Genomic DNA, 25,242 nt, shown 5'->3' on the forward strand with positions numbered 1-25,242 from the left:
ACACACGCGCGCGCGGAATCCTCGAAACGAAGGGATTATGAGTAAAAGAGACGCATCCCTCCCTCTCTCTCTCTCTCTCTCTCTCTCTCTCCTCGTCTTCTTTCTCTCGCCGTAAGAATTCCGAGCTATATTCGGAGCAGCGGTATACGCGGGGATTTTTCATTCACTTGGCCGGCAAAATTGACTTCGCGTCGTGGCAGTTGCGCCGCGGCCGGCTCCTCCGATCAATCCCATCGCCGGCGCGAAAGCGCGGCGCGTCCCGATGCACTTTGGCCAGCGGAGGAGCCTTGTCGGCGAGTATATGCACGTCGCGGCGCCACCCCCTCGGGTGCCCGGATAACAATCGGAGTAACCGGCGGGAAACCACGGGGGAAGACAGTAAAAGTGGTCGCGGCGTTTCGCGTCGCGTCGCGTCGATTCCCACCCTCGGCCGCGGAATCTAATTTCGTCGGATGTCATCTCCGAGATCTCGGCACGCCGCGCCGCGCCGCGCCGCTGCCGGTGCAGGCGATCTGCATCCGAGCGCTCGAATCGCTCGATAGCGATTTTCAGCCGCCGAGTGGCGGCGGTGAGTCGGGGTTGCGAGACGGGGGGGGGCGGTGGATGCGCTGTCCGTTTTCCGAGCAGAGAGAGAGAGAGAGAGAGAGGAGGGAGCGAAAGGGGCGAGAGGGAGGGAAAGAGAGAACGCCTCGTCGAAGTATCGAGTCCCCGGATCGTGCCGGCTATAATATATTTTTTATCTGATCGAGGGGATCGTCTTTATGGAGGGTGTTCCGTGCAGGCTCCGGGCAGCGCGGAGCCCGGTGTACCGGGTAGCGCGTTCGTAACCGCAGCTTGCTCAATGTCCACTGTGTTTTCCGCGCATAGGGGTGGCGGGCACGGCGGGAAAATATCGCGAGCGAGTCCGCGAGCGGCGGAAGAACGCGGACGCCGAAAGTAGCCGCGGAAGGGACTCGGGCTGTCAATATTTCCGACGCGCGCTGTGTGTATCGCTGCACGATGCCCCCACGATGGTTGCGTGCACGTGGGTGTGCTCCGGCTGCGATCTCCGATCCGTAATCCCGCATCCGCTCGAGGGGTGCGCGTACCCTGCGGACTTTGCGAGTTGCGCGTGTTTGCGCATGCAGCCGCGTATTAGGGACGATGTATACCGGTGGCTGCTGTTTTGCCGAGCTAATGCGGGCGAGTGGGCCTTTGAGCTACGAAAATTCGCCGCGGACTTGAAAGCGCATGCTGCATGAGAAGAGAGAGAGGGGGGGAGGGAGGGGAGGGAGCGCCAAGCCGGCCGGACACGCGCCCCCCGTGACGGCGGATTGGGAACGCGCGGCATTTGTTGGGTGAAATTTCCAGCAGAACTGTGTGTGTGTGTGTGTGTGTGTGGGGGCAGCCACATCGTGTTCGCAGCCGGTAAGATAATAATTTGTAACGAAAGCCTATTTCCTGGCGAGACGCAACTCGTCCGTGAAAAATTGCACGGCTCAAGCCGCCGGGAGTTTTACGCGAGCTCCCGGTGCCATTAAATTCCGCGTAAACTCGACTTTTGAGAATGAACGCCAGCGGAGCAATGACGTCGACGGGAGGAATCTACCGGGTGATACGCGCGTGTATAGGAGAGCCCGAAGGGTGAAACAGAACGGAGAGGGGGGGGAGGGTAGAAGAGGATAGACGGAGATGGCGGAGAGCCGGCGGGTGGGAGTCGCGGTGGCTTCGCGAGGGGGGCTGACGGGACGGGACGGGACGGGACGGCCGGGCGGGAGGGGGGAGGCGGTCGGTATAGGGGATTGAAAAGCAATTTCCCCGCGACGGGGATGCGCGGGATGTGGGCCGAGCTTTATATTAATGATCCAGATATATTATCGGACGTGACCGAAATTGCTGTCAAAAAACTCGGATATTGGAGCGAGTCGAGATCGCGAGACGACCGCTCGCTCTCTTCTTCCGAGCGCGTGCACGCTTACACACATACACACACACACACACACACACACACACACACACGTGCGCGCGCACGGCTACACGTACACACGGCAGCTCCGCTCGTGGAGAATAGCATCGATCAAATAGCGCGGGAAAAGTCGGGACCTCACGGCCGTTTAGGCGTTTTTGCTCGCGCCTGTAGCGAAACTGTCACGACGACGATGGATCATTCGTAAGGATCCTATTGGGAGCACTCGATGCTATCGCGCTTATTTCTGCGGATCCCGGAGACTGCTTGTTGTTTACATCGAACTTTTCCTCCTCCGGAGCAATGGCTGCGTTTCGCGCTAATTTGTAGACTTCTCGTCGTGATACAATCGATCGGGAGCATGCGTTGAGAAATTATCTCTGCAGTATCTAGCGATATCTCGACTTTCTCTTCCCATGAAGTGTCGCCCGATGACTCTCCCTACAAGTTTGCTCATTTTTTTCCCAAGGTAGAAGGATATAACGCGCGCTATTCTGCGTCGCGACGTTTCTCGAACTCGAGCGCGCATGTTGCGTACGCGTAACAGAGAGTCGAACAGGCATTTTAGGAGGGGGGAGGGCGAGCGGGACCGTTTATGCGGGTACGTTATAAGTAGGAAAACCTGTCTTGCCACATGCGTATCCGAATCGTGTCTCATGCGAGTTTGTGATAAGCGGTCGCACATAGGCACGAGACGTCGCCGTCGTCTCGAAAAGATAACGCTTGCGCATACATCCCCTATGTCTACGGCTCGACACGCCCGTATGCCGGCGAAGATAGCTCGGTGATTAGCGATTAAGTTCATTACACTGGTTAATGAACTTTTTACCGTAATGAGAAGGATGTGAGAGGACGGTAATTGACCGTCGTACTGACTCAGAGATAACATTTGCTCATACATCCTTTATGCCCCTGGAGGTATCCTCGTCCGTCCCTTTGTCCGCGCGACGATACTCCGATAAATATTAGTTCAATTCCGTTACGCTCGTGAACGCTTTGGGCCGAAATTGAAGAGGAACAAACTGCGCGCCGAGAAACGCGTTCGATCGATCGATCATCCGTCGGCGTGAAAAAGAACAAGGAAACAGAAGAGAGAAGCGCGCGTCGTCGCACGAGACGCGAAATATTTCGAGAGATGCCTGCGGTTGCGGCGAAATAACACGGGAGAGAGAGAGAGAGAGAGAGAGAGAGAGAGAGAGAGAGAGAGAGAGAGAGAGAGAGAGAGAGAGAGAGAGAGGAGCCGGTGATGCCAAGTGATTATGCCACGTAATGAGACATCGATCATATCGCTATGGGGACTCAACTCGCGCCATTCGGTCGTTACACAGGCCGATATAATGGTGCAGGGAGTTTTAGTCCTCCGGTCTCGATTCCGGATCTCAAAGATCGCTTTTCGCCGGTCCGTATTTACATAGCGGGATACACGGACTTGGTAATACGGCCCCGTTTACCGCCGTCGGTTGGTCGAAGGGTAACGAGCTTGCCTGTCCAGCCGGTCGTTGAATCGGACGTCGTCCATGGCGCTTACGAGGAAGAGAGAGAGAGAGAGAGAGTGTGAGTGTGAGTGAGAGAGCGAGAGTGAGAGTGAGAAGGGGGGGGGGGGCGACGCGAAAGGGGCGCCGGCCGAGTTAACTCCGGCGGCTGTGTCGGCCGCCGGTAAGGTGCTTGGATAGGCGTAGCTGGATTTCCATATCTGGGTGATTGTAATGCACATTTATTAGCTGGTAACGAGAACGGGCCGGAATTAACATTCGGCCAGGTTGTTGCCGGCTATTTATATTTATGGCCGCTGTCCCTAATGCGATTAGCTCGACTACGTGTTTCTCCCTTCGTCAGCCTGTCGTCGTGTCGCGCCGTGTGTCCGTGTGTGTTGGAAGGCTTCCGCCTCTCTTCTATCCAATCAGGCTCGTCCAGCCGGACCCCGCGAGAAGGTATATACCGTGTGTACCGACGCACACACGCTTTTAAGGTATCGCGAGTCGGAAGGTGACCGGCTTTAAGCAACGTCGTTAGCATTCGCGTTTTCATAAATTGCTCGCCGGTGTCGTGGCGCTTTTATTCCTTCGTTAAGACGTATCCGAAAGCGGGAGGTAGAGAGAGAGAGAGAGAGAGAGAGGGAGAAGGAGAGCGGGTGATACATAAATTACTCCTTCCCCAGCGATTGAATTCGTTAGGCCTGTCGTACGTAGGTAATTCGCTTCGCAAAGTAGATGCAGAAGAAACGGATAGCTCGCGATGTGTGTATATCTTAAGAGACCATTAACTTCTCACGCCCGTATTCTCGCGCGTGAATATTTAAAACGTAATCCCTAATGAACCAAATGAATCCTGTTTCGCGTCGGGGCGTCCGAGCCGATTGATTGTTTCCATCAAGTAAGATGCATTCCGCCGGATGGAAGCCCCGGCGCGCGATAGCTACGGCTAAAATGTACGTCGAGTCGGCCCGTATCACGGGCGACAGTAAACTTCCACTATCGTTGAGTGCACAAAAACCGATCCTGCCGGGCAAAGTAGCAAGGGAGACTCTTCGACCGGCACTTTGCGCGACGTTGCAACGTCGTCGTCGTCGTCGTCGTCGTCGTCGTCGTCGTCGTCGTCGTCGTCGTCGTCGTCGTCCTCGTCCTTCTCGTGGAAATCGAACGTGGCGTGGCGTCGCGGCGAGGCTGAATCGAGTGGCGGCGGAGTGAGACACGGGGATGGATGTGCCGGCAGAAGCGGATAGGAAAAGACTGGGTGTCGGGGGGGCGGGAGGGAGGGGGTTGTGAGGGTTGGCGGGGACGAGTGGGTGAAAGTGGTTTGTCGAGCAGTGCGAGCCGCCGCCAGACGTGGCTTGGAGCGAGAGCGGGTCGAAAAGAAAAAAGAAAAGGAAAGGGCGAAAAATAGAAGCTACTAAAGGATATAAAATAATAATAGTGCGATAATGCAAGGAGAGAGAAGCGCTCGTTTCGGCTCTCAGCGGCGAATTGGCAGCGCGCGACGCGCTCGTGCGCGCATTCGTTATTCCGGCTCTCTCTCTCTCTCTCTCTCTCTCTCTCTCTCTCTCTCTGTGATTGAAAAGAAAAAGGAGGAGAAAAGAGAGGAATAATACGCAACGCGGAAATATTCCACGAGGATATCGAACGTGTCCCCTCCTCTGTCGATTAAATAAGATACTCTTCAACGAAAATCCAAAGTCAGTTTCCTTCCCCTGCTCGGAAAATCGGACGTCATCACGCGTTAGCCGCGACTGTTTCATCTGCCAGATTAAAGGCCTCATCGTAATTAATCGACGGTCGAGTAAAGATCCCCACCGCGGTACGCGACATAAGAAGCTCTCGCGGTTCCATCGTATTCTTACTATCAGACGTTCCACACGTGTGTGTGTGTGTGTGTGTGTGTGTGTGTGTGAAATCCCGGTGGTTCGCGCGCGAGCGCGCAAAATAGCTTGCCCTCTCCTCCCCTAGCGAATCATGTCCGAGGGGAGAAATAATTGGAGCCCCTCCGATAGGTTAATTCGCACAAAGCAGCAACGCGCACATCGGAATACAGCGAGAACGGAACGGATCCGGCTGCGTGTCGCATTAGCCAGACAGCGACTCGAGTGTCGCTACTCGAAGCGAGTTGCGGGTCGGTCGGCTCAGGTCGGGGAGCAACGGCTTCGCCGAGCCGAGCCGAGCTGAGCCGGGGATGGAAGAGAGAGAGAGAGAGAGAGAGAGAGAGAGAGAGAGAGAGAGAGAGAGAGAGAGAGAGATCCTACGTGCGGTCGCGCGAGGGGCACGAGAGGGCCCTCGGAGATCAGTAGGTTGGTCGAGGGCTGTGGGTAGGGCTGTGTCTGTACTTAGTTAGCGGACAATGCGGCCTCTAATGAACAGCCAGGGGCGCCCGATGCGACGCGACTCGCCTCGCCTCGCCTCGCGCCACGTAGCGTTGCTCTGCGCTGCGCTGCGTTGCGCTGCGCGAGCGAGCGAGCGAGCGGTGGAGCGCGCCGACCGGTCTGAGACCGACAGATTGCAACGCGCGCGCGACAGAGTTACACACAGAGGCGTGTTAATGCGAGACCCCGCAGTGTGCACGCTCGAGAATGGTAATGCTCGCTTAATGTCCACGCTTGAGCGCGCTCGCCGCGCGGTCCGCTCGGCGGACACTCGTGACACACACGCGGCGGGACTCTCTCCGGATCGTGGTGTTGCGCTTCTCCCGCGGTGCATCGGCGCAACCCATTTTTGCATCCTCGCGGGTCACCGCGTCGGGTTACGTAACACGCCTGTGATCTGTCAGTCGAGCTGCGCTCGTGAGCGACACGCGTGTCTGATGATCGCGCGCGCTCGCGCGTGCGTGCGCGCGCGGGGGTGGCTTTTGCGCGCCGAGGAACGTCCGCGTGCGAATTCGATTAAGGTTCCAATCAAGATTCCCATATTTAATTTAGCGCCTTTCGTTAAGCGCAATATTGTATCTTTGATGGAAAGAAGCTCAGAGATTGCTGGGAATCTCATTAAAGTCTTATAGTCTTTTCCAATCGCGCGCGCGCGCGCGCGCGCGGCTTAGCGTACGTCGTTACGAGTCTTTTAACGGTTATCGTAATGGAAAAAGAAAATTGACAGGCGGGAAAAATATTACCGTCGCCGGGAGGCTCGCGTAACGTCCCCGTGGCGCCCAATATCGACTTGATAGAGAATTAGAAGCGCGACGGTGGAGGGGAGCATGGAAAAAACGCGACGCGGAATGGGCGGGATTGAGTATCACTGGCTGCCGCGACGGTCGTAATTAGATTCAATTGTCTCGCGTTAAATCAGTGACTGCGCCGCGCGTCGTCCCTCTCCGCACCGTCCCTTGTCCTCATCCTCCTTCTCTTCCACCTCCTCCTTCCTCGTCGTCGTCGTCGTCGCCGTCGCCGTCGCCGTCGTCGTCGCCGTCGTCGCCGCCGCCGTCGCCGCCGTCGTCGTCATCGTCCTCGGCAGCGACGGCGACGTTCCTCATTCCGCGTGTCTGTCCGCCGCCGCGTCCGCTGCTCTTACGACGCGGCTCATTGAAATAAATCGGCCGTGGTTACGTCGCACGTACGTTGTACGTACGCGCGGAAAATCGAGCGAGCGAGCGTGCGCTTCACCGCTCGTTTGCCGGCGCGGCAACTTGAAAGAAGGTTCCGCCGCGGCGGTTAGCGGCGCCGTTCGCGCACCGGCTCTCTTCTCTTCGCCGTGTTCTTTGTTGCTCCGTTTGTTGCGCGCGTCGATGCCGCGCCTTGAATAATCGCATTACGTTTTTCCATCCGCGCGCCGTAAATAGCGCGCGAGAACGTTCCCATCGGCTTAACCAACCGCCGCCGCGCCGCGTGGCGTTTCCTCTCGCCTGGCACGCTCGAGATGTCCATTTAACACGGCGACAATTTCACCGCCTCTCTTTCCCCTTCCCTCCCCCCCTCTCTCTTTCTCTCTCTCTCTCTCACTCTTTTGCTCGACAAGGGCTTCTTCGCTTACGATCGGTTACGATCGAAACGCGAATCAAAAGGACCGAAGTACCTGATGGCCGCGGGACGAATCGCCGCGTGAGCGCGCTGCGCCGCTGGCGATACGATCCCACGTAGGAAAATGCGATCTGTAGGAATTATAATTTTAGATCAGCGCAAGACCGGCATACTGAAACGTCGTCGACGGCGGCACCCTATGCGGGTCATTTGGGAGCCCACGCCGCGTCCCCGCGTCTCGGGCAAAATTCTTTTGTACGGCAATTTAACGGAAATCAGCGTTAACGATCCGAATTGAAGTCATCAGGAGAAACGCGGGCTGGAAAGGAGGCCGCTGGCGGCTGAGGGAAGGAGGGAAGAAGGATGAGAGGGATGGGGCGGGTGGTAGAAGCGGGGCTGGGGGAATCGATCCGACGACGGCCGCACGCCGTCGTCGAATATGCCGTTCCATTCGAGTCTCCCGAGTGGAATTAATAAGAGCGAATTAATAACGAAACATACCCTCTCTCTCTCTCTCTCTCTCTCTCTCCCCCTCCCTCTCTCTCTCTCTCTCTCTCTCTCTCCGCGTAGAGCCCCCTCGCTCCGCGCCGCCGCCCCGCTCTTGTTCCTCCATCCTCTCCCTCCCCCCGTCCCCAGCACCCTAGTCATCCCCCTCTCTGCGTGTTTCTCCCGGCTTAATCTCTTTACGCGCGGCCACTCGGCACTCGCCTACAAAAGCGGAAGACTTGCAGCGCGAACTCGCCGCCGAGTTTAATGAAAATAGTTCTTACGTTTTTACCTGCGGATCTCGACCGGCCGAGCGGCAAGGGAGGGGGGGGTGCGGTGGCGAGGGGCGGATAGGACGGACGAGAGGGAGGAGGGACTCACGCGGGGGCCTCTTAACGAAGGTTCTAATTAAGCGAGTCTTTTATTAGCCCCCGGACTTTGCTCTCCTCTCGCGATTCCCCGCTCGCCCCGCTTTTGCGGACGTGGGAGCTCACGACGACGACGACGACGACGACGTTGTTCCGATATAGAGGCGGAATCGGTATCGAGCGGTGGTATCTAGCAGCGGACCGAACGGGGGGGGGACATCCTATAATCCGCGCGGGTTAGAAAGAGAACGCGTCGGCGGTTGCAGGATACCGTAATAATGTCTATCTTTGATTAAATGCGCCGTTCGATTTTACGTCTCGCTTACGCGGGCGTGTCTCGTGTTTGCATCAGTTCGGAGCGGTAGTTTCGTCGGAGGTTATCGCGATACTCGTGCTTTCGAGGCACGCTCGTTCGCGTTACACCGACGATGCTGCCGATCGTGCCTATAATTTTATGAGGACGTTTCTTCGCGTCGTTGTATCGCCGGTGGCACCGAAAATCGCGAATTCTGCTCTTCCCGCTCTCTCTCTTTCTCTCTCTCTCTCCCCCCCCCCCTCTCCTCCTCTGTCCTCTGCTCCCTGTTGTAGATGTTGTTTTCGTTATACGCGCCGTCCGATCTACCAACGCGCCTTGAAATTTCACGCGCCGCAATCCATCAGGTTATTACAACCCTCGTCTCTCGTCTCTCGTCCATCATACATCATACATTGCTCTTGCCTGAAAATGCCAAGTTAGCGCGCGTCTCGGACTCTTGTCCGGGCTTTTCCGTCGCCGCGAGACGGCTGGCGAGGCGGCGAGGAGGGCCGGTCGAAGGAGAGGGACACTACTAACGGCCGCGACGGAATTTCCATAATTCCGGCTTACAGAAAACGACAGGTTTTAGCGTTGATGTTCAGTTTGTACCGGGTGTATTATTTTAAGTGGCGCTGTCTGTATAATTCAAGGTTCGCGGTGTACGAACGAGATGAAAGACGAGGAGGACGAAGGTGCGGGTGCAGGCGTTGGGGAGAGATGCGGGAGAGAGCGAGAGAATGAGAGAGAGAGAGAGAGAGAGAGGGAGAGAGAGAGAGAGAGTGGGGGGGGAGGAGGGGAGGGAAGAATGGTGAAGAGGTTGGGGGTGTGGGAGAAGGTCGACGCGGTAATGGCATCGTCGTGTCGCCAGCCTCAAGCTCCAGTGATCCTCAATCGTGCGAATTCGTTCGCCGGATGCGCCATACGAAGGCGCTTTGCCACGTGCGAGTAAAATCCTGCAGCGAGGCGAGGCGAGGCTGCCTCGTCGCCGGTACGGTAAACATCGCTCCCCCGAGCGACGCTCTAAATTAATAGACGAGCATAGGCGATCCCGTTAAAGCAAACACGCTCGAACACGCGGACACCACGTGGCGTATGCATTCCCGCAGGATGTTTCGAGATCGACCGGTTCTTGTGCGGCCGGCTCCTCGGATACCGACGCGACGTCGGTCTTTTCCGTCTAATTGTCCGCGTTCCACTTTGTATCCCGATCCTGCCGTCTCATTAAGTCAGGCGATTAAAATCGCCCGGGGAGGTTTTATTCAAAAAGACGCCAGTCATTCTCGTCGTACGCGGCTCTACCCCCGCCCTGCCTTGCGCGCCCCCCCCTCTCCTCCCCCGCTCTGTGTCTGACGAATCGGGAAGTAGGCTGAATCGAGATTTTACGGCTCCTTGCGCGATTGCGGGATAAATTTTGGAACTCTCGGGAGATTTTGGAGATTTTTATGTGACGCGCATATATAAATTTGTGTGTATAAATGTGTGTGTGTAAAATGCTCGGTAAATTCGATGTATCGATTCTTGGATTTCCTCCGACGGATTTTCCCTCCGTGTGTGTGTGTGTGTGTGTGTGTGTTAATTCGTCCAATAATTTCCCAGAAATCCAAATATTTTCGCGTGATGTAGGTATACGGTGCACTCGAATCCGATAAAATTCGACGGGCTTCTAGAATTGGACGGTATTACGGCGGACGCGGATGAGAGAAATCGAGTCCGTGAATCGTTCCGTGGAACCGCTTAGTCGCTCTTCCCCGATACCGCGGCGATGGTTAATTCAACGGAATTTACCGACGTTTGTGCGCGGGCTGAATAGCGTATAAATTTTACCGAGCGAGACGCATTACTTTCTATTGTGCCGTGTCGCGGTCGTCCTCGCGATACGAAAAATCTCGCACGACCTTTCACGATGGTCGTCTCGTTTCGGCCGCTTGCATATTGGCGAGCCGCGAGCGATCAGCTGCAAACTGTAAGCGCTGTGAAATAGATCGACTCTTTTTATTACCGTTTTCATCGATAGTCTTTACTCGAAAACGGAAAAGTTTTAAGTCGAACAAAGTTGCTTAAATCAACCGGGATCGCAAGTGTCTCTCTATTTTATCTATTTTATCGTCGAATCGTGACGCTCCCGTTAATTCCATGAAATTCATAATATGAGAAAATGATGAAAAAGTCACAATCAATAGGATTCATGAAAATTAATAATTATAATTATGGAAGCTACGGTTAAAAATTACACATTATGCACGGCACATTACATTCTAAAAGGACGATGGAAAATGCAAATGATTCAATGCATGCGCTTATGTTATTTAATAAGCGAACCCGCACGCCTCTCTCTCTCTCTCTCTCTCTCTCTCTCTCTCTCTCTCTGTCCACTGGCAGGTTCGTCGCTCATCAATGTACGCGTCGTCACGTCGCCGGCGAACGGAACCGTGCGAGAACGAGGTCGGAATCCCAAAAATCCATGACGTGTTCGCGACGGTGGACGAGCGAGTGTATTTAGCGATAACTACGGCGATATTTAAGGAACGATCGGCTCGCTGCTGCTGATGACGCCCTCGCTAATGCGAGAGACGGGAACGGTGTAGAAGGGACGAGAGAGACTAGATGGGCGAGAGAAGAGGTGGCAAGGGGGGGGGGCGGAGGAAGATCGAAAGGGAGGGGACGACGAGGGCCGATAGACGTAGGCGCCGTCCAAGTTGCGCCGCTGATTGCACCACAAAGGGTGCAATTATGCGGCCCTTCAGCAATCACCGCGCATTCTGCCCGCCATTTGACCCCTCCGGCTGCCCCCTCTCGCCCATCCCTCCCTTACGCCGGCTTCACAGCCCTGAAACCAACCAACCCGATTTTGTCCCGCGTCCGCGTGAGATATATCGCTCGCTGCGAGCGAGCGAGCGAGCGAGCGAGTGAGCGAGTGAGCGCGCGCGGGGGGGGCTATCGTGTCTTTTTATTTAAATGCACCCCGACGTGTCGACGCGCACCGGCCGGTCTGAATGCAATCCCGCGCGGCGTCGATATGCGATTTAACCTGCCTGCTGCTCTGCCTACCGGGGCCGCCGCGCGGCCGTCGCGCCGTCGGCACCGCGAAGAAATCTGTTAATGAGCGATTGTCGCGCTTCCGAGATCGGGATGAAAGGCGCGCGCGCCTAGCTGAAAATATCGAGCCGCTGCGGCCTAGAATTATCGCGCTTTCTTTCGAACTCGGACAATTCGAGGGCGGGCGATTCGACCTCGCTGGAAAATCGATCGGGGGGAATCCGCGCTGCCTGTCGGATAGATGATGATATTAGGGGGAGAGGGCGATCGGTGGAAGATGGAACGAAATGAGAAAGCGGTAATTTATATTTCCGTATGTTTCTCTTTTCTGTTTTTCGAACGGTAGGAATTTCGTAAGACGAATGCGAAGTATCTCGGCTCGCGATACATTTGGCGTGCGCTTCTATTTCGTGCTCGCCGCCGTCGTCGTGCCGTCGTGCGTGTAATGTCGGGAGCCATCGTGAGGCGAAATGACTCTGACTCGCGTCAGTGGAGCGCGAGGTCGTGTAAACGCCGAGATGCAAGAAGAAAGCGAAAACAGACCGTGAGAGCGAAAACAAGGGGATGGGACGAGGAGGATACCGCGGGAGATACGTTCCAGATGTGTTCCCCGCTTTCTGAGCAAGTTCAGAGTCAAGTTGCGCCAGACCGCGGCTCCACGGCACGACCAGCTCGTAGGCAGGAAGTGCCGTATTAAAGTTGTTAATCCGTGCGCGCCTTCGTGCCTCACCGCCCGCTATTCAGCCGTCCGTTATTCCCTTTTACATCCGTTGCCCGAAATCGTTTAGCCTTTTAATAATCCGAATTTTTTACTCATAAAACTTCGCGCTCCTTCCTCTCTGCGCCTTCTCTCCTCCGCCGTCGAGAGTGAGTCTCGATATCGAGCTTGCGGTGTGATTTCTCTTAAATTTTTTATTTATATGTGTGTGTGTGTGCGTGTGTGTGTGTGTGTGTGTGTGTACGTATTAATATTATAACACGTTACGCGCATGGTAACACACTAAAATAATATGAATTAATGTATAAACTCGATAATAATACAAAAATTACTGCGATTAATTAATACAGAGAATCCAGTTAATTTCACATTTGATACAACGTCATTATTCTTTAACGACATTACCATGGGCATTAAATTAATAATTATTACTTTTTAACGTACGCGATGACTAATTCATAAGGGAGTATCGTGCGTTGCGGGAAATCACGCTGACCGCAATTATCGTAATTATTGGATGGGAACATGCGTGAATTCTTTCGCGTCCACCACAGCCGGTTCTTTGTGTGTCCGTTGTACTTTAGGATGGCGGAACGGCCGGCCGGCCGGCCGCGGCCACCAAAAGGCGAGACGTTTGCAATAACGGGCGAGCGAGCCGAAGGGAACCGGTGAGGGACGAACGGAAAATGCGAATGCAGCCGTGGCTTAAAGTAAATTTTGAAAACGGCTTCGACGGCCCTCGACGGGAATCTTTCCCTGCGGTCCGCTTCCGTAATCCGAGGACATTAATTTGTCGGCGGGGTAAACTTACGAGCGCCAGCCGTAACGTTTCCCCCGGGGGACTTCTTGTATTTTCTCAGGCCATCCTCAGGGAGTCCCGCCTGAAGGGGAGGGGACGCGACGGGACGGGACGTGCATCTTGACAAAATTTTACGGTCCCGTACGACCGCCGTATACATTCCGCAGGACTACTTGCCTACGGAATATCGTCGCGTAAATCCGGACGTTGTCGTTGGCTCGTTTCGGCTCGAATTACAACCTTGCGTTTGGCTATTCGTTATCGTGCCTAGCGGGAATCAGCATCTCGAGTTAAAAAAAGTCCCGTTTCGCTGTCGGAAATTTCACTCTCGATCCGCTTCTGTGGCAGAGAGAGAGAGAGAGAGAGAGAGCGAGAGAGAGAGATGCATTCACGCGAAAGTTCGCACGTGAATCGGCGGGCGCGTTGCCGCCGTACGGTAGAATAATATCGCCCGGCGATGATATTACCGTAATTATGGTAATGCTATTGCGTTCATTATCGTCTGATCGTAAGCGTCATTATGTCCTCTCGCAGCCGCCGTCTTCGCCGGCGTATAATCCGCCGTCGTAAAACACTAAACGCAAACGTTCGCGGAGCGCTTGATTATCATAAGAGCGAAGCGGAAACGGAGATCCTACGCTTTGCCAGGGTGTAAGGGGTGTTTCCAGCGATTACTCGAGCGCGCGTGCTGCTGCCGAGTCGCGAAGCCCCGCGACAGAAAGCCCCAAGACTCTGAACGGAACTTAATCGACCTTTAGTCTCTTATAATATAGCGAGAAGACACAGAGGAATGATCGGAGAGTCGCCGTTACGCGTGAGAAGAAACGCGTTTTCGGCGCACTGTAACAAGTCTGGCGATGGTAAGAACGGTTCGCTTTTGATGATCAACAGCATCGCGTACAGCGGTGGGAAGCAATCAGGGTCGGTCGAAGCGCGCGCGGCGCCGCTCCGCTCCGCTCCGCTCCGCAACGGAGCGGATCGCCGGCGTGAAATCTCGCGCGGGTGGGTGTCTCGCTTCCTCGCGGACGACGGCGCGGTCCGTCTCGGTGTCGAACGGTCGCGTATCAGTGCTGTCGGTGGCAGAGAGATCTCCGTAGGTGGGTAGCGAGCCGGCGAACGAGAGCGTGGCCCAGGGGGTGGACGGTCGGTCTATGTTGGGCTGGGCGGTAGGGGGAGGGAGGGGGGACGGGCGGTTATTGCCTGTTGGGTGATTTATCTAGTAATACTAGCCGACAGGCCGCGAGCCCGGAGCATGGGCACGGTGCGAACCCGTGGCTTCTAACCCCCTACCCGCGGCCCAACCGCCGGCACTGGTGGAAATTAAAAACTCACTTTATTACACGTCTCATTCTGCGCCCTGCGCCCCTCCTCCACCCCCCGCAGTCACTCGCCCATCCACCCACCCAGCAGCCACCCTTCGCGGCCGCTTCTACCGTCGACCCTTCTGTACGGCCCTCCTCTCTCTCTCTCTCTCTCTCTCTCTCTCTCTCTCTCTCCCCCCCTCTCTCCCTCTCTCTCTCTCTCTCTCTCTCTCTCTCTCTCTCTCTCTGCCTGCTCGTTCTCTTCCCTTCCCTCATTCTCCTTCTTCTTCGTCGTGCCACCTCATGCGTCCTCTTTTCTCCTCTCCTCGCCCTCCGCCCTCCACTCATCATATTCCGCCGCTCCGGCGGCGCCTCGTTCGCGCGGACCGACTTAATATGAGGCCGGCCATACCTGATGGAACGAATATTATTAAAGTTCGCCCGCACGCGAAACCGGTGAAATATCGTCGACCTCCTCCTCGGCCCCCTTCGGCCTCGCCGACCTTTCGGTCCCTCGCTACGACGGTGGAAGGTCTGTGCATTCTCCGTTCGCCCTTTCCTCTCTCTCTCTCTCTCTCTCTCTCTCTCTCTCTCTCTCTCTCGCCTGTGCTCTTTATTATTCGGTTTATACTGAACGCAGTGACATTTGAGGCACGGACGTCGGAAAGACGGAAGCGTGTGGTCTCCGTGACGGGGTGTGCAATGACGACGGTGATGACCGCGTCGCTGTTGCGCCTGCAATTGGATGACGTTTCGATATCTTTCCCTTTTTCTCTCTTTTTTCCTTTTGAGCGCGAACAATTTGCGGTAAAAGATTGGTAAACGAATTCCTCCGGCGCGGCCAATCAAGATTTCAATTTGGCGTCGGTGTCGCGTTTCAGCGCGACGCGCTAGGCAGATTAAAACAGTCACACCTGGGGAAATATTACGATACCCGAGCACTGCGGAAGTCTTCGAGCCGCGTTAATCCGGTATACAATTTTCCGCATGGAGAACGCGCGCGCCCGCTCTCGCGTGTGTGTGTGTGCGTGCGTGCGTGTGCGTGTGCGTGTGCGTGCGCATGCGCATGTGTGTACGCGCGCACGCAACAGCCAGACGTTTATGGGGCTCTCTCGATGACATAGCCGTCGGTATCCAGCTCGTTTTATTAATGTCAATAAGGCAATTATTGCCGGCGGGTGGTGTGGGTCGGTATCTCGTTCATACCGCCGCGCCGCGGCGTGGCGAGTTACCTGTCTCGACTGCCGATGGCTTGAAACGTGCGCTTAATCCCGCGAATGTGTCGGAGAGAGGGCGGCTTATTCGCTCGCTCGCTCGCTCGCTCGCTCGCTCGTCGTTCCGGCCGCGCGCGCGATAATCGCGCGCTGCGAGAACAGACCGAGAAACCCGACACCCCTCGCCCCGCGGCTCTCTCGAGCTCGCTCCGTGAATTCGAATTCGCACGGCCGATCGATCTCTCGGCGTCGTCAATTTCACCGCGCGTCGTTCCGTTAATGACGCTTGACATCGTCGTCGCCCTGTGCGCGCGCGACCGCTGATTAGCTTCGGAACAGCTTCGCGGGATCCGTTATCGGGTGCCGCGAGTATCACGACCGAGGCGACGGCGCGGAGGTCGGTGGTCGTTCGGTGGCCTTCCCCGACGGCGTGCTGGACGAGCGACGGCTACGCGTCGTGGTCGTCGTCGTCGTCGTCGTCGTCGTCTCGGCGTCGCGTGTGCACGGAAACGAGGTGATCCGACATTCGCGGCACTTGAACGCTCCGCGCGTTGCTCGGCGCAGTCGCTGGACGAGATCGGAAGAGGTTGGGGAGAATAATATAGGAAAGAGGGCTTTCCCTAGTCTCGGCTAAGCAATATCCATCCGCCCTCCCTCCTTCTCGCCCCCACATGCTCGCCCGTCCGCCCGCCTGTCTGTCTGCCTGGCTTTTCGGTGCCGTCGCTGTATACAGACGCGCGTTCAACAATTTATTCATTACTGTCTCGCGATATCTCTCTCTTCCTCCCTCCATCCCTTCTTCTTTCTCTCCCACTCACTCACTCTTTCTCTCTCTCTCTCTCTCTCTCTCTCTCTCTCTCTCTCTCTCTCTCTCTCTCTCTCTCTCTCTCTCTCTCTCTCTCTCTCTTCCTCTGCCTCTCTGTCTCTCTGTCTTCCCGATGTGCGCTCCGGTATTCCGCGTTTCGCGATTTGCGCACGTTCTCGGACCTCGACCGGATTTCGTCCCCTATCGCTCCCTCCCCCCTGCGCGATCGCGCTCACCCCGCCTCGTGCGGAGACTCGGAAAAATTCGCTATCGATCCGCGAGAGATCGACACGTATACGTAGTGTGCAACTATTACCTTATTTCGCGGCTCGGGCAATACGCGGGCTCCGTTCGCGCGCATCGCCGCGGCGATACCGCGATTAAGAATCCACGTGCGACCGGAAGGCACCTTTCGCGTGCGCGCGCGCGCGCGCGAGCGCAAGCGAGCGAGCGCGCAGATACTTGGCGAGCATGTAATCGCGTGAGTGCTCGTATACTCTCGCAAGTAATGCATTAGGCGGAAAGTGATTGCCGGAAGGACAGACTACCCACCGGCTGGCTGCTCGCGCGAGGCGCGGAGAGACGAGGAGCGGAGAGGAGAGGCCAGGGGCTTACGTTTGAACAGTTATACTTATTCTTTACGGAGCGGTCACGTGTGTTCCTCGCGGAGCGAAATAAATAATAATAAACGAGACGATACGCGTAATGATACACGACGTATGCCGCTGCGAGAAGGATGCGCGAGCCGTTTTCGGCGAGACGTGTACGAACGGGGCTGTATATAATACGCGATTAATCATTTATATTATTTCTTACGTCGCTTTTACGGCGCCGCCTCGCGCGAAACGGTATCATGAATAAATTTCCCGATATCAGCGCCGCGCGCGCTGTTCAAGTATTAATCCGTATACTCGGGATAATCGGAGCGCCGCGCCGGCTCGTGCGCGCACGCTCTCTCTCTCTCTCTCTCTCTCTCTCTCGCGCTCTCTCTCTCGCTCTCTCGCAGACTCGCGTAAGACGACAATCTCGCAGAAGCGTAGAATTTCGAAGGATTTTACTATTCGAAAAGTACTGCCGACACGGGAATACCTCCGGAGACACGGTGAAGCTATATCCAGCGGGTCTCGGGATGGCCTGTGGTGCCTCGCGCGCATAGCAACTCCAAAGACGTATGTCGGTTTGGGGCAGCGAAGGCCCGCGGAGGCCCGACGCGAAGGGAGTAAAAATTTCACGGAGTGAATAAATCAGGGGACGCCGCGGCAGAGCGGCGCTCTTAGTTTAAGTACATCTGGCACGGCATCCCTCCTCGCCCCCCCCCCTCCCCTCTACGTTCGACTACTCTCTCCGTCTTCCCGCATACTCTATCGCGAATAATGCGAGCGGCAAAGAGAGAGATCTTCTTGTCTCTCGCGTGCTCGCGAGCAGCTTCAGTCCGCGCGGCTTTTCGCGAGTAATAAGGCGGCACTCGGTGCTGCGACGCTTTTTGCGCGCAAAGAACGCGCCCCGAACGTCCCTCTAACCGGATAGTCATTCGCGCGCGCGTCACGTCGTCCCACCTAATGTCCCGCGAGCAATTTCGATTATTCGCCGGATTCACGCGTATTTAAGCCGCGCGTGCGCGCGGATCGACGAGGAAATCGAATTTTTGATTCCCACGTAAATTAATTCAGTCGCGCGCGTGAGAATTGATCAACATTCCAGACGGTGTCAATTATTTATCGGCCGCCGCCGCCGCCGCCGCCTCCTCGGCAAGCCGACGACTTGCTCGCGTACACGCGAGAATTCTATATGTTGCGGAACGGCCGTGCGTAAAATTTGAGCGCGTCCGTTACTCGATCTCGCGTCTGCCGACTTTTCAGGAACGCGGGTCATCCTTTATGTCGAAGAACGGGATTGATCTCTTAAATTGCATCGTGTTTACGGTCTGGCACGATATATATATATATATATATATATATATATTTTGTATATACGTACGTATATAAAGAGATAGGAGGCAAAGTGGGTGGACGAATGAGAGCGAGCGAGAGCGAGTTTGCGTATCCACGAGCAACGTGTGTAGATCGCGACGTGTCAGTGAGAGAGACTCTGGGAGAGGGGACGAGAGGGATGGGGAGAAGGTCATTCGGGAGGATGGCGGCTCATCTTGTAATGGACTCAGAAGACAGGCGAGTCGGCTAATGGAGCCCTGCTCTTCCAGAAAAGCTCTTAGTATCCGCGCCGCGCGCGAGCGTCGATGCTGTCGGGCTGCGTCATTCCAAATCCGCAGTATCCAGCGGTTATTTCCGCGCGCGCAGGTGCATGAGGTGCGGAGGAGCGTCGCCGAATTTACAATATTTCGGATACGAAGTTTGCCACGAGTCCTTCGTACTGAAAAAGAAAAAAAGATACATAAGGTATAGTCAAATCTAAGCACCTGATCGGACATTTCCTGACGTGCGTCTCCTTTTCGCTCGCACGCGTCGTCGAATTCGGGGGAAGCCTGATGTATCGAGAACGATTTCTGTTTACCGAGTCATAAGCCATACGGCCGAGTCATATTTATCACACGCAAATTCAAGCGATGGGTAATCGATACCGCCCCTCCCCCCGCGACGCGAGGGTGCACGGAGGAGGTATCGCGACGCGCGCGCGTGTGTCGCTTCCTTTCAGGTCCGACGCGGAATTTATCGTCGCGCCGCGCGCGGCCTGGTGCGACGCGCGCGCGGGCCCGTCGTTAAATGCTTTTTCGCGAGATAAGGGCATCGCGAGCGCGAGCTCGAGCTCGAGCCCGAGCCCGAGCCCGAGCGCGGTCGACGAGAGAGTGCCGCTTAGTTTAATACACGTAACGCTACTTTCCGTCCGCTTTTTCTATCAAATGCTCCGCACCGAGAGCTCCAACGGGGTTCGAAGTAGTATAAGTCGTGGACAAAGTAGACGGCGTACAGAAAACCTCCATTAAAGTCCGTAGAAGTGATTAGTACGCTCCCTATCCCTCCCTCTCTCTCCCGGCCGCTTCGTCACCCCCGTTCCACTCTTGCCCTTCGTCCTACACACACACACACATATACGTGCACACAGAGACGCGCGCGCGCGCACCCTCGCGATACCCCCGCTATCTACCCTCCACCCCCGTCTTGCCACCCTCTCGCTCGGCCTATCTCACTCACTTGCAATTTCAGGGTTCTCTCGCGTTTCGCTTTCCCCTGAACGCCGGCAGACTTGGGAAAACGCGGCGTCTCGCGGCACTCGTGAGAGAGCACTATTATCAAACGTCGTATAGCGATTTTGGACTTGCGATCGGGGGGGTGGTTGTATCAGGAGGGGTTGCCGGCATGTCGTCCGCTCGCGCGCACGCGCACGCGCACGTTCCAGATGCACGGGATTCATCCGTGGAATCTGCAGTTGATACTTGTCCGACGAAAATTAGAGTGCACATCGTCGTCTGGTTTCTCGCGCGTGGCCGCCATCGTCGATATTCAACGACTCGGTATCTCGGTTAAGAAGCCGTTTTTAATTTGCAACGTTCAATAACTCGGTAATTAAGACCCCAATTAAATTTCTGTTAAAGTGAAGCGCACCTAAGATTAATTGGCAAATGAAGTTTTATTACCTATTTACACTGGCGAAACTCGGGTCCCTCCCCTCCCCTCCCCATCATAACTCTTTAATTTTCAATATTAAACAACTCCCTAACTAAAGCCGGGTTTGAAGATTCGCCGAGAGGAAACGGCGACTTCAAACTTATCTCGCTACTCACTCTTCAGAGCATCCGGTGCAAAGCACTCCCTTCTTCTTTTTTTTTTTTTTTTTTTTCCGCGTTCAGTGTCGTTGGAAAAATTTCCAGTTGCAAACATAAAAGCTATCCGTTGCTTTCTTTGATAATCCGCCGGGAGTGGCGGGGGATAATATAAGCGCAAAGTGCCGGATAAGATGGCGAGAGATAGTGCGAATTTTTTCCTTTTCCTCTATAAAGGATTACTCCCCGCGCGGACCACCCGCGGCTACAACACGCCTTTGACGTCGATAAATCAGCCGATAATTAAAAGAGACCATCGACGCAACGGCGCGGCGCGCGGCGGCGGCGGCGGCGGCGGCGGCGGCAATAAACACGGCTTAATCCATTTCGTCTACTCGGTATATGGGAGCGGGAGAAAAAAAAGGTCGTAGCCTTTCTAATTTAATCTGGCGAATGATTCCGTGATTCTCGAAGCCGACGGCAACCCTTTCATTACTTACGTCCCCACCCTGCGCCGTGCGCCCTCGCGGCTCCTTGCCACCCCCCTCGCGCGACCGCCACCGTGAATCGGCGCAGAACACTAAATCAGCGACCGGTGTAATTTTTGTAATGGGAGGTGTGGCTTCGTAGGGGTAGCAGGACACGTCCGCGTAGTAGGGGTTGCGAGCTCGCGGTGGGGATACGCCATCCCTGCGTCGGCTTGCGTGTAGGTGGGACGGTGGGGTGGAATTCGTAGGGGGTGATTCTAGGGATATCCCGTTGAGCGAGACGCGCCGCGCCGGAGGTTAATCCTCCGTAGCTATTTCGCAACGTTGACTGCGTCGACGAGCGTGATCGTCCCTCAGGACGACCCCATAGCCGAGCATTTGCGTTACTCGTCGATCAAATAGCTCGTCGCTAATAATCGTTCTCGCTCATCGCTCTGTCCCCTCGCCCCCTCCCCCCCCCCTCGAAGTCGCAGAGGCTATGAAAGAGACCGACGTACGACGAGTCGCGAGCGAGGCTACCTGCTCAAAAAGCGTCTCGGTATTGACGATCTTACGATACGAGAGCCGGACGAGATAATCTTTGTTAATTGGAAAAATGACAGAGATTAAATAGCCCGGGTGGGATGAAGCTGGGCGCGGGGCCTGGGGGAGGGGGGGGGAGGGAGCGAGTGCCACGCTCATTACGAATTCATTGCGATAAATCGCCGGTAATTGAATTCCCCCGGTCGATCCTAATTACGACCGCTGCCGCCGCCGCCGCCGCGCCTGGCCTTATTGATTCATAGACAAAGTCAGCTCTCTTACCCTCCGTGGCACCTCGACAGGCGCGAAATTAAAAAGAAACGAACACACACCGGCGCGCGCGGGCTATAATCGATATCTCTTGCCCCGCGCCCGCCGTCGTCTTTCGCGCGCGGCGGTCGTAGCAGCGCGCTTTCATCCCTCGCGCTTCGCTCCTCCCGCCCCGCGCGCGCGCTAGCTCGCCCGCTCGCGCTCCGTCGCCGTTGGAAATCGAGAGCTCATAACTCGCGTTCTAAACGCGCCGCCTAATCGACTGGAGTGCGGCTCGCGCTATCCCGAATCGGGCGCGCGCGGGGGGTACATCCGGCGTGGTGCCGGCGCGCGGGGGCTAAATTGTGCGGTAGAGCGCGGATGGTTGAAGGATCGACGCGCGTGAGCGAGCGAGCGAGCGAGCCGGAGGGTGGTGAGCGGAAGAAAAGAGAAAACGAGCGCGAGCGGGGTAGGAGAGAGAGATAGAGAGAGAGAGAGAGAGAGACAGAGAGAGAGAGAGAGAGAGAGAGAGAGAGAGACTGAGAGAGAGAGAGAGAGAGAGCGTACGTCTCGCTCGAGGGGTAACTCTCGAGGGATGCACGTTGGTGGTGGCATTCGCAACGTGGTGGGAAAAGCGCGTAGGGGTGGCGCGCGGCGTCGGTGGGGTCGACGAGAGGGTGGCTGGGCAACACTCGTGGTGGGGATTTATCACTCTCGGTGGCGTGCCGTGGCCGCACGCGGCATTCGGCAGTTTACAGCCGACCGCCGAACTGGCGATTTCGCGATACGATTTCGGCGCGACGCAGCGCCACGCTCCGTTCTTCGCGCAGGAGATCGCCTAGGGGTGCGTGCACGTGCGCGGGCGCGCACTCGAGCGTTCGTCGAGGGGCGCCGCAAAGGGACGTTTGTTGTTTGTCGTTGTTGTGAAACACTCGTGACGATTGACGCGGTTTGACGGTAGACTGGCGGATAGATAGATAGGTAGATAGATAGATAGACAGATCGATCGATCGATCGACCGACCGATCGTTTGAACTGGTCCTCGATGGAGAGAGACACCCGGGCACGCACGGGGGTTAGTGGCTGTTTCGTGCGTCTTGTGCAGTGCCACGTGAGGCGGAGCGCTTAAACGGAGGACGGTGGAGACTGCCGCTCACGGAACCTTCGCCGTTTGCCAGTGATTGTTGCCAGGTAAATGCGATCGGAGATCGCGATTAGATTAACCCGCGCCCGCGCCCGCGAGACGGACGGGAGGGAAATAGAATGAGACTTTGACGAGAACTTTAGATCACATCGAGATTTGATTAGCTCGCGCTTAAGGATCCGAGTGTAATTATCCCGTTCTCAACTTGGATAGATCGCGTTTACCGATACACGAGCCGCGCGCGATCTCGTGTAACGTGTAAGTCATATTTGTAAGAAAATATATTTGCGGCGTGTGCACTACATACAGTTGCGCGCGCACACATAGAGGACGGGGTGAGAGGCGCGGAGAAAAGAAAACGCGCTGATAAGACCGGAGCGCGCATAGATGGCGTATAAATGAACGTGCATTCGCCAAAGAAGTCGCGTGAGAATCTCGCGTTAATTATAAACTGTCTTGCTTTTTAGCTTGGCAGATAAGCACGCGCCGGCACGCTCGTGTACAGTCATTCACCCCCTTCGCGCCTCCGCATCTCGCGGTGCGCGCGTCCCATCTCTCATCGACCGACGTCCGTTCCAATTACCGGTGGCGTTTTAAGGCGATTCCGTTGTAGGGCTGCCGTTACCGACGCGGATTAACTGCATCCTTAGAAATGATTCGCATAGCTCCTTTACTCGCCGACTCTTTTGTCCCATCGAGACGTCGTAATGGCGCGCGCGAGATTATCGGCTCGAGCGACTGCGAGGGAACGCGATTAACTGGCACCGATCCTTGGAACGTTTAATTAATCGCCACATTAAGGAGATTACGTAAATATGTCGCGCGTGCGCGACATTCTCGCGGGGAAATTTATGTCTCATGTTTGCGTTGCTTCCTCAAGTTCTATTTATTCGCGCGCGATTGATGTCGGATAGGGAAATAAAGTAGTAACATTTCGACTTTATGATGGAGAAAAGAAGCACGAAAGGGCACGAGATGATATGAGTGGTGCCGTATTTGCCGATGCTACTCTTGTCCCGCGGGGCCACGATTATTATATCCAAAATTGATGAGGGAGTTCCATTCATTTATGATACATCTCTTTATTGAACCGTCTTACGGCGAAGTTCCAGGCGGACGCCGTGAGATAACACGATGCACTATGTATGAATCGTTTTCGAGATATCGTCATCCAATATGCAAGAGCGAGTCGCTTGTAGCGCGTGACAAAGCTTTCACGAAGATTAGCGCTAGGTGCAATCTCGCGAGCGATTCATCGGAATGGCACGTTATTATAGCCTCTCGGAATTTATTTCAAAGTCTACCGTGAGATAAAGATACTATAAATATATCGTTGCTATATTTATATGTATATATGTGTGTGTGTGTGTGTGTGTGTGTGTGTATATATACACGTAAGAAAGGAACTGGTCGAGCTAAGAATCCTAACGATTAAGTTCCATCTTTCGAAGTTGAAAGTCAGAATATGTAAACCCCGTCACATCTCTATTTCTAAAATTAAAAATTCCTCAAATAAACTTCTCAATTAGCCGTTTTTGTTAGAACAAGAAACAGCGAGAAAAGGAGGAGGAGACGCATACAACACGAGCAGAATTTTCTCCTCGTAACACGTGCGCTCCCGCTCTCTCTCTCTCTCTCTCTCTCTCTCTCTCTCTCTCTCGCTCGCTCGCTCGCTCTGTTTGCTTGGCGGAGATTTAATTAGAGAAGCTTAATTAGCGGAATATCGAACGTCGAACATCAAAAGCCTTCGTCGCCGATTAAAAAATAAAAGCACATGGAGAAGGAAAGAAAACGGAAGAGAGAGAGAGAGAGAGAGAGAGAGAGAGAGAGAGAGAGAGAGAGAGAGAGAGGGAGAGAAATTCTAACGGATAAATGCCGCTGAACTGTTTATTAAAGCAGACCGGAAATCGTCATCTTCAATCTTTCTCTTGAGGAGAAATCCGCAGATAAGATACAGATGTACCCTCCTCACGTAGCCACATATCGCGTCTTATTCCCGCACATGTCGTCGGGCGTCCGTTAAAGTCGAAATAATGAAGCTAACTGTCCGTCCGGACGAGTATCCCACCCTGTTCCGCGAAGACTCCGGCTGCTGTCTTCTTCATCAACGACCTCTCCGCTTTCTCCTCTGCCCCCTTCCCCCCCCCCTTCTCCTCCTCTCTCATCTCCTTCTCTTTCTCCTTATTCCCTTCCTGCTCCTTCTGTGCCTCGACGCCCCACCGAGAGAGCGTCTCAACTGTCGGCCACCCGCGTGTACTCGTCCGTTTGAATGCCGATAATTGGCACTAGTTTCAGCCGGCGGCGGGCTCGTTAGCCGGCCGGCCGGCTAAAGAGAATCACTTAATTATTTCGTTTGAAGTTCGCCTCCGATAGGTACAGCTCGTCCGTGAGCGCGCGCGCGCGCGCGGATCCGGCCGGCCGTTGCGGATAAATCGAGAAAACGCGAGAGCGAGCCTTGCGAACGAGCGAGCGAGCGAGCGAGCGAGAGAGAGAGAGAGAGACTTTCAACCGGGCGGTTTGTTTCGCGCCGACAAATTGCCGCGGCTAATTAGCCGCGCGGGCTAAAAGGGGAGGCAGCGTCGACCGTGACGCTTCCATTTTGGATTCTCGCCGCTGTTCCGCCGTTTTATCGTCGCGGTCTCCTCGGCCTCGCCTTGGAGTCGTTAACTTTGTCGTCGCGGCAAGTTTTCTCACGGTCAAGATGAAGCGAGACA

At 55.3% G+C, this 25,242-nt stretch overlaps 1 protein-coding gene across 2 annotated transcripts in view; it reads left to right on the plus strand.

Annotated features, from left to right (window-relative positions):
• Nucleotides 1–25,242, plus strand: part of LOC105183513 (LIM domain only protein 3) — a 57,368-nt gene that overhangs the window by 10,058 nt on the left and 22,068 nt on the right. Inside the window, exon 1 of one of the 2 annotated variants that reach the window (XM_025303249.1) lies at nucleotides 22,042–22,575. The exons of the other annotated variant lie outside the window; for it this stretch is intronic. The gene's annotated coding sequence lies outside the window, so the exon portion shown is untranslated. Of the gene's footprint in view, nucleotides 1–22,041; nucleotides 22,576–25,242 lie in introns of those variants that run through there. 2 annotated transcript variants of the gene reach the window in all.

This window comes from Harpegnathos saltator, unplaced genomic scaffold, assembly GCF_003227715.2.
Source record: "Harpegnathos saltator strain DR-91 unplaced genomic scaffold, Hsal_v8.6 scaffold539, whole genome shotgun sequence".
Taxonomy (NCBI): Eukaryota; Metazoa; Arthropoda; class Insecta; order Hymenoptera; family Formicidae; genus Harpegnathos; species Harpegnathos saltator.